The following is a 9,241-nucleotide window of genomic DNA, read 5'->3' on the forward strand; positions in this document are numbered from 1 at the left end:
GTCTTGAACTCCTGACCTCAGGTGATCTGCTTTAGCCTCCCAAAGTGCTGGGATTACAGGCATGAGCCACCAAGCCCAGCCATATAACCATTTTTAAAAGCTGCTTTGTATTCCACGAAATAAATGCATCATGATTTGTATGAACATGGCCCTATCATCTGGCATTTAGATTGTTCTTAGTATTTCACTATCTCATGCCACATTTGTGATTAGCATACTTATGCATACATTTTGAACATTTCTCTGTTTATTTTCAAGGGATAAATTCTAAGAGTGGAATTACTGAATCTTATTAGGGTGGAAAGATAATTTTAATTTATATTGCCAAATTTTTTCCCCCAAAATGCTACACCAATATACTCTCCAACCAGAAACTTCTTAAGAGGTAATAAAGTCTGGGCTTTAAGCAATTAATATACTTTTTTTTTTGGTAATCCACTCCCAATTTTGAGGCTGCCTATGTGAACAACATAACATCATTATGGGGGCATTTTACATTCTTTTTTTCATACTAAGTTGCAAAATCCAATGGATATTTAGAAAATTCAATGGAGCTACATTTCATAATTCAATAGCCACATGTAGCCAGTGGCTACCATATCGAACAGTGCAGGTTTGTACCAATCTTCCTTTGTAAATAACTGCAAACGCTGGATAAAAGAAAATGAAGGCAAGAACCTAGAAAGTTTAACTTATCACAGAATCAGATTTTATCTGAAGGCATTTACCAAAATGGCTAAATTCAAGGGTTATTTTTATTATTCCTAGGAGCTTAGGAGAAAGACAGTCAAGCTAGTACCAACTCTAAGTGGGGAGTTTCACAGGAAATCTCCTCACTAAGCTAAAACACCAAAGGGCAGCACCCTGTCTTAGTTCATTTAGGCTGCTATAGCAAAATACCATCGACTAGCTAGTTTATAAAAAAGAAACATTTATTTTATGAAATAAATAAACATTTCTTTCATAAAATAAATACGAAATATTTATTTCACTTTCAGCTCTGGAAGCCGGGAAGTCCAAGATCAAGGCAATGGCTGATTCAGTGTCTGGTGAGGTTCTGCTTCCTGGTTCCTGGATGGCCTCTTCTTGCTGTGTCCTCACATGGTGGAAGGGTTAAGGGAGCGCTCTGAATCCTCTATTATAAGGGCATTAATCCCATTCATGAGGGCTGCACTCTTATGACGTAATCACTTCCCAAAGACCCCCTGCCAATACCATTACCTTGGGGATTAGGTTTCAACATGTGAATTTTAGGGGGACACAAACTAGACTATAGCACTCAGCATAAAGCTGAACCAGAAATTAACCCATGCCACACTTTCGCCTTCAGGGTAGAAAGCTGCCTTTAACACATTTATTAAAATCTTGTGAATCACAGAAATTATAAAGTCAATTACAACGTGCTTGAAATTGGATAATAATGAGAGTACCTATTAAAAGTTGTAGGAGGCCGGTCAAGACCAACCTGGCCAACAGAGTGAAACCCTGTCTCTACTAAAAATACAAAAATTAGCTGGGCGAGGTGGTGGGCGCCTGTAATCTCAGCTCCTTGGGAGGCTGAGGCAGGAGAATTGCTTGAACCCGGGAGGTGGAAGTTGCAGTGAGGCGAGATCGCACCACTGCACTCTAGCCTGGGCAACAGATCAAGACTCTGTCTCAAAAAAAAAAAAAGTTGTAGGATGCGTGACACCTTCCCCAGCCGACTCAGTTGCCACAGGTCTCTGCGCAGTGGAAGTTAGCACATGGAATTAGCGTGCAATTACAGGCCTAGTGTCTGGGGAGCTTACCTTCAAACCTGAGTATCCATGGGATCCCTATTCTGTGGCTCTTTCCTGCTTCCACCATGCTGGTCTAGGATATCTCACTGACATTCTGCCTGGACTTCCTAAGTACCAATTCATTCGCTTGGGATATAGGCTGTGTGGAGTCTCAGTCCACTTGCTTCCTAAAGGAATTGAAGTGGTCCTCGGTCTCCTAGACAAGCAGATGACCATCTTGAACCCATATATATCCTCTAAAAAAATAGAATAAAATTCTATTTTTAAAAATGTTTAAAGAAAGCTGATGGGATGCAGCTAAAGTAGTACTTACAGAAAAATAGGCAATTTTACATGCTTTTATTAGTAAATAAAGACACTATATTAAACATCCAACCCAAGAAGTCAGAAAAATAAAACACACACCCAAAGAAAAGATTACCACTATTACTGGACAGTTTTACAGCCAATTCTACCATACATTCAAAGAACAGGTAATTCTATTCTTACACAAATTCTTTCACAGATTGGGGGGAAAAAAAAAAGGAAAAGCTCTTTCATTTTATGACCTACTGTAACCTTGGCTCCCAAACTAGACAAAGGCAGCGTAATATCACTTGTGACCGCAGAGGTTAAGAGTTTTCAACAAAATATTCCAAGTGAAATACTCTCTTCACCCATTCAAAGGCCATTTTTTGAAGACCAGCTAAGAACGAAGCTTTGTGCAGCGTGATGAGGACAGGATGAATAATATATGCTCTCGGTTCTCAAGCAAAAGCTAATTAAGTGGAAAGATAACTGTGTTAATAATTATGATGCAATATAATTGCTTTAGTGGGGGTATGTAATGGGAACAAGCTGTAATGGGAATAGAGATGAAAATATCTAAGTATTATACACTCTTGGTGAGTTTTGAAAGGTTCTGTTGAGGGTCCCCACGAGACTTTATGGATGAGCAGAGGTTCACAGATGAATACAAGGTGGTAGTGGAGGTAGAGAGGATGGGAGGGACATAATGCAGGGTGATGCATGTGTTCACAGGTGTGTATATCTGTATGTAGTGTGTGGAGGATGAAAAATGGACTAGGATGAGAAATCAGAGGAGAGTTTGGAAGCATTCCTTTCATTTTGACTCAATACACAGAGGGAAGAAGTGATTTCAGTTAATACCAAAGGGTTGAAGTTATCAGAGACTGCAGAACAGACATGAGTGGGTATAAAAGGAATACAGATATAAAATAAATACAAATATATATATATATTTTGAGACAGGGACTCAATTGATCCTCCCACCTCAGCCTCCCAAGTAGCTGGGACTACAGGCACATGTCACCATGCCCAGGTAATTTTTGTATTTTCAGTAGAGACGGTGTTTCGTCATGTTGCCCAGGCTGGTCTTGAACTCCTGGGCTCAAGCAATATGCCCACCACAGCCTCGCAAAGTGTTGAGATTACAGGTGTGAGCCACTGTGCCTGGCTATACAAATATTTAAGTTCACAGAGTTTTACAATAAATTTTTCACGAATCTTGGTTTTTAACTTTTAATTTTTATTTGTACCTGTTTTTACCCATTTTATTCTTTCAGTATATTAAAGTTCATATATAAAGTCTGTATCAAGATCATTTCTATCTTGATGAAAATAGACACCAAATTTTACTTTTAAAATTAAGATTACTGCAGGCCAAAACAGCATTAAACATATTGCCAGCATGCTGTAATCACTTTCAAATCAGCCAATATGCTTTAATAGTATCATTTCCCATTGAAATTGCATAGTTCATCAAATCATAATTAAGCTAATTAGAGTGCTACATATTAGTGTTTTTTGTTGGTTGAAAATTTGTTATCATGCAATAATGAGCTTCTAGACATTCATGCCTTTAGGCTGAACAACCTTTTATAGTAGCCATGAGATGCTTAATATTCTTATTATCACTTTAATGGACACCGGCTTCTGTCCTTTAATTGGTTGTCACTTTCTGCTGAAGTGCTGCAGGGATATGTATTGAACAAGTTATAAGAGTGAGTATTATGTTCTGTTTCAGATTTTTAAAATTAATTTCTAATGTGACTGCACTGTAGTAAGTCCCCAGTTTGATCCAGGTTCTTCAAAATTGTTGACAATTGTTTGTAGCCCAGAACACAGCTTTTCAAGGCTTCAGTTTATTACTTGTAAAATAGGGGCTGGTGATAGTGTTCAAGATCCTCTTTTCTAGTCATCTTGAAAGTCATTACCATCAAGAAATGATAAAGGTTCGAGGTGATGGACATGTTAACTACCCTGATTTGATCATTATACAATGTATACAGGTATTGAAGTATCACATCGTACCCTATAAATGCACAATTATGTGTCAATTACACACTTTTTTTTTTTTTCAAATAGGAACTGGAGTGGCCAGTCGTGATGGCTAATGCCTATAATCCCAGCACTTTGGGAGGCTGAGGCGGGTGGATCACGAGGTCAGGAGATCGAGACCATCCTGCCTAACACGGTGAGGCCCCATCTCTATTAAAAATACAAAAAATTAGCCTGGCGTGGTGGTGGGCGCCTGTAGTCCCAGCTACTTGGAAGGCTGAGGCAGGAGAATCGCTTGAACCTGAGAGGCAGAGTTTGCAGTGAGCCGAGATCGTGGGCAACAGAGCGAGACTCCATCTTAAAAAAAAAAAAAAAGAAAATTGGAGCTGGAGTGAATGAGGAGGCTGGATCAAATCAGTGATCTCTAATCCTGGCCACAGGTAAGAAGCACGGAAGGAGAGTGATTCAAATGGTGGGGTCCCAAACCCCTTCCCAAGAGATTCTAGTTGTGTAGGTCCAGGGTGGTTCCTGAAAACTTTTTTTTTTTTTTTAACATAATCTGCAAATGATTCTTAGACATTCAGATAATCATTGGAAACTTGAACTAGCTCTGTGGTTTTAAAAATTAATACTGTAGGCTATGACCTATTAGCGTAGGGATGTGTCAACATCTGTTTTTGTAAATAATGTTTTACTGAGACCCAACCATGCCCATTCATTTACATATCGTTTGTGGCTGCTTTCCTGCCACATCGCCAGAGTGGAATAGTTTCTGACAGAAACCACGTGTCCTGCAAAGCTGAAAATATTACTCTCTGGCCCTTTACCTAAAAAGTTTGCTGGCCTTCTCGTTAGTGGGTTACGAAATCAGTTTAACAGGTTGCAATCCGTATTTTTGTGTACAGTCAGTATTTTTGTTTGTTTGTTTGTTTTGAGACAGAGTCTCACTTTGGCGCCCAGGCAGGAGTGCAGTGGCATGATCTTGGCTCACCGCAACCAAGGGGGCCGGGCTCACTCCATCCTCCCAGGCTCAATTGGTCCTCCCAGGCTCAATCGATCCTCCCACCTCAGCCTCCCTAGTAGCTGGGACTATAGGCATGCGCCACCAAGCACAGCTAAGTTTTGTATTTTTTGTAGAAACTGAGTTTCTACAAGTTGCCCAGGCTGGTCTGGAACTCTTGGGCTCAAGCCATCTGCCTACTTTTGCGTCTCAACATGCTGGGATTACAGGCATGAGCCACTGCACCTGCCACAATCAGTAATTTTTTAAAAACAAAATAGAATAGAAAATATTAAACTATACTGCATGTACATAAGTGCTATTTTGTTAAACTTGTGATATATAAACGTATCTGTTTATACATCATGTATACAAGTGTGTGTATGCACAGTCACACATCACCTAACAGGGACATATTCTCAGATATGCATTGCTAGGTGGTTTTTTCGTTGTGCGAACATCACAGCGTACTTACACAAACCTAGACGGGGTAGCCTACTACACACTTAGGCTATATGATATAGCCTGTTGCTTGTAGACTACAAACCTGTATAGCATGTTAGTGTACTGAATACTGCAGGCAATTGTAATAAAATGGTATTTGTGTATCTAAACATATCTAAACAGAGAAAAGGTACAGTAAATATATAAAAGATACCTACAGTAAAAACATTATATAATATAAATATATTATATATTATAAATATTATATAAATATAGATCATATAAATCATATTAAAATTATAATTTTTTATATTTATATTAAATAGTTCAATAATATAATTTAAATACCTATTAAATAATTGTTTACATAAATATATTTGTATTGTTTAATTAGAAATTATATATAAATTAGATATACTATATGTATATGTATATAATATAACATATATTATATATATAATATATAATATAACATAATATATATTATATATATATTTTTTTAGACAGAGTCTCGCTCTGTCACCCAGGCTGGAGTGCAGTTGCACAATCTCAGGTCACTGCAACCTCTGCCTCCTGGGTTCAGGTGATTCTCCTGCCTCAGCCTCCCGAGTAGCTGGGATTACAGGCATGTGCCACCAAGTCCAGCTAATTTTTGTATTTTTGGTAGAGACAAGGCTTCACTGTATTGGCCAGGCTGGTCTCGAACTCCTGGCCTCAAGTGATATGCCCACCTCGGCCTCCCAAAGTGCTGGGATTACAGGCTAAAGGTACATCTGTATAGGACACGTACGAATGGAGCTTATGGGACTGGAAGTTGCCCTGGGTGAGTCAGTGAGTGATGGTGAGTGAATGTGAAGGCTTAGGGCATTACTTTACACTACTGTAGTCTTTATAAACACTGTACACAGGCTACATTGAATTTATTAAAATATTTTTCTTTCTTCAATAAATGTTAGCTTACTGAAACATTTTTACTTTGTAAACTTCTTTTAACTTTTTGACTTTTGTACTAACACTTAGATTAAAACACAAACATAGTTATACAAAAGCTTTTTCTTTCTTTATATCCTTAATCCATAAGCACTTTTCTATTAAAAATTTTTTTTAACTTTTTTACTTTTTAAACTTTTTTTGAAAAACCTAAACCACAAAACACATTAACCTAGGCCTACACAGTTTCAGGATCATCAGTATCACTGTCTTCCACCTCCACATTTTGTCCCACTGGAAGGTCTTCAGAACAAAAACATGCACGAAGCTGTCGTCTCCTATGATAACAATGCCTCCTGAAGGACTTGCCTGAGGCTATTTTACAGTTAACTTCTTTTTCTTTCAATAAGTAGAAGGAGTACACTCTAACATAATGATAAAAAGTGTGGAGCCGGGCACAGTGGCTCATGCCTGTAATCCCAGCACTTTGGGAGGCCAAGACGGGCGGATTGCTTGAGATTAGGAGTTTGAGACCAGCCTGGCAAACATGGTGAAACCCCATCTCTACTAAAAATACAAAAATTAGCAGGGCATGGTGGCGCACGCTTGTAGTCCCAGCTACTCGGGAGGCTGAGGCAGGAGGATTGTTTGAACCCAGGAGGCAGAGGTTGCAGTGAGTCGAGATCGTGCCATTGTATTCCAGCCTGGACAACAGAGCAGGACTCTGTCTCAAAAAAAAAAAAAAAAGTATACGTAGTGTAGGAAATATATAAACCAATCAGTAACATAGTCATTTGCTATCATTATTAAGTATTACGTATTGTATGTAATTGTGTGTGTTATATGGTACTTTAATATGACTGGGAGCAGAGTAGGTCTGTTTACACCACAAACATGAGAGTAATGTGTTGTATTACAATGTTGTGTTGGCTATGAGGTAACTAGGTGACAGGAAGTTTTCAGCTCCATTACAATCTTGTGGGACCTCTGATATCTATGTGGTGACATACGTGGTCCACTGTTATCTGAAACACCATTACGAAGCACATGACTGCATGTGTGTATATATACACACACATTCATATATATTTATGTATATGGGGGAAAATGTATTTCTCACCATGGGGAGCAGTCAAAAAAAGAGCTTAAAACAAATTAAATGAGATCTCAGATCGCTTTCATTTGTGGCCTTCCTCTAAGTTGTGGGGGTGCTACAGCAGCATGGATTAGGGTGCGAGGGAGGCCTGTGTGGGAGAGAAACTATGCCGAGAGCATGCTTTACCTGACTCACTGTGGTTCTTGGGCTGCCTTTTACTTGATAAGTCAGTATCACTCCTCTAAGAAAGGGCAGTGCTCCAATGTCCACATTCATCCAAAATGTCATTGCCAGAAGTCGAACCAACTCCAAGGGCGTGAGGGTGTTTCAAATGGGGCTAATAACAAACTCACAGGGTTGGTATAAGGATCCAATGTAGATACAGTACCTCAAACTAAGAAGTGTTATACACTGCTGTGACACTGTCTTTTTGTCTGTATTCTCTCTCTCTCTCTCTCTCTTTTTAATAGAGATGAGGACTCGCTATGTTGCCTGGGTTGGTCTCAAACTACTCCTGGGTTCAAGCGATCCTTCTCCCTTGGCCTCCCAAACTGCAGAGATTACAGGTGTGAGCCACCACGCCCAGCCTTGTAGTCTCTCATTCTTGTGGCTGGTATCCCAGGCTTGCTTTGGGACAAGCTCCATTATGTTGCCAACCATACCACTAATTGTTACATTTTGTGAATGTACTGGTGGTGGCACAAGAACTAAAGGAAACGAACACCAAGGCCACCGTAGGACAGGAAAGATGGAGCTCAGATCCTTGGAGTGCTTGGGTGGCTCTTGATTTCCACATCAGAAAAATCGATTGTATTTAGGTTTCCTGGTGAAAATTCTAACTTGCTAGTACAATAACCCATTAGCTGCCAAGAGTTATGACTACGTAAACACACTGCTACTTTTTAAAGAATTAGGATATATAATACAATTAGCATTTTAAAACAAAAGTAATTGAATATGATGATTCAGCTAGCCCTTCAGAATCAGGCAGTGCCTCAGGGTCATGATGTAGATGGCTCATGCCTGTAATCCCAGCACTTTGGGAGGCTAAGGCAGAGGGATCATGAGGTCAGGGATTCGAGACCAGCCTGGCCAATATGGTGAAACCCTGTCTCTACTACAATTTAAAAATTAGCTGGGTATGTTGGCGCACGCCTGTAGGCCTAGCTACTTGGGAGGCTGAGGCAGGAGAATCCCTCGAACCTGGGAGATGGAGGTTGCAGTGAGCCAAGATCACACCACTGCACTCCAGCCTGGGCAACAGAGTGAGACTCCGTCTCAAAAAAAAAAAAAAAAAAAAAAAGGGCATTGGTTAGTAGTGACCTGCTTTTAAAGGGATGCTGGATAACCAGCTTACTTGGAGTTTAAATTCTGGTTCATTTATTTGGCCTTTACATACGATCAATTGCATTCAATGTATAGTTGAAAGAGACCTCAGGGTGATCTGGTCCTCTGATCTGATGCTTAAATTACTTCTGATTTATTCAACAAATAGATAATATGCACATACCACACACTAAGCTCTATTCCTTGCATTGGGATAGTCATGAAAAAAATCCTTTCCCTCATGGAATTCACATTCTCAAGGGTCAACAACTGTCAAGGGTTAGTAGCCTCTGTGTGAACCTCTCTATCAAAGGAGATCTCATTTTACGAGATAATCCAGTACATCTTTAGATATCAGGTTTTGTTGTCAATTTCACTTGCTTGTCT

Source organism: Trachypithecus francoisi, unplaced genomic scaffold (assembly GCF_009764315.1).
Source record: "Trachypithecus francoisi isolate TF-2019V2 unplaced genomic scaffold, Tfra_2.0 Contig01461, whole genome shotgun sequence".
Classification (NCBI taxonomy): domain Eukaryota; kingdom Metazoa; phylum Chordata; class Mammalia; order Primates; family Cercopithecidae; genus Trachypithecus; species Trachypithecus francoisi.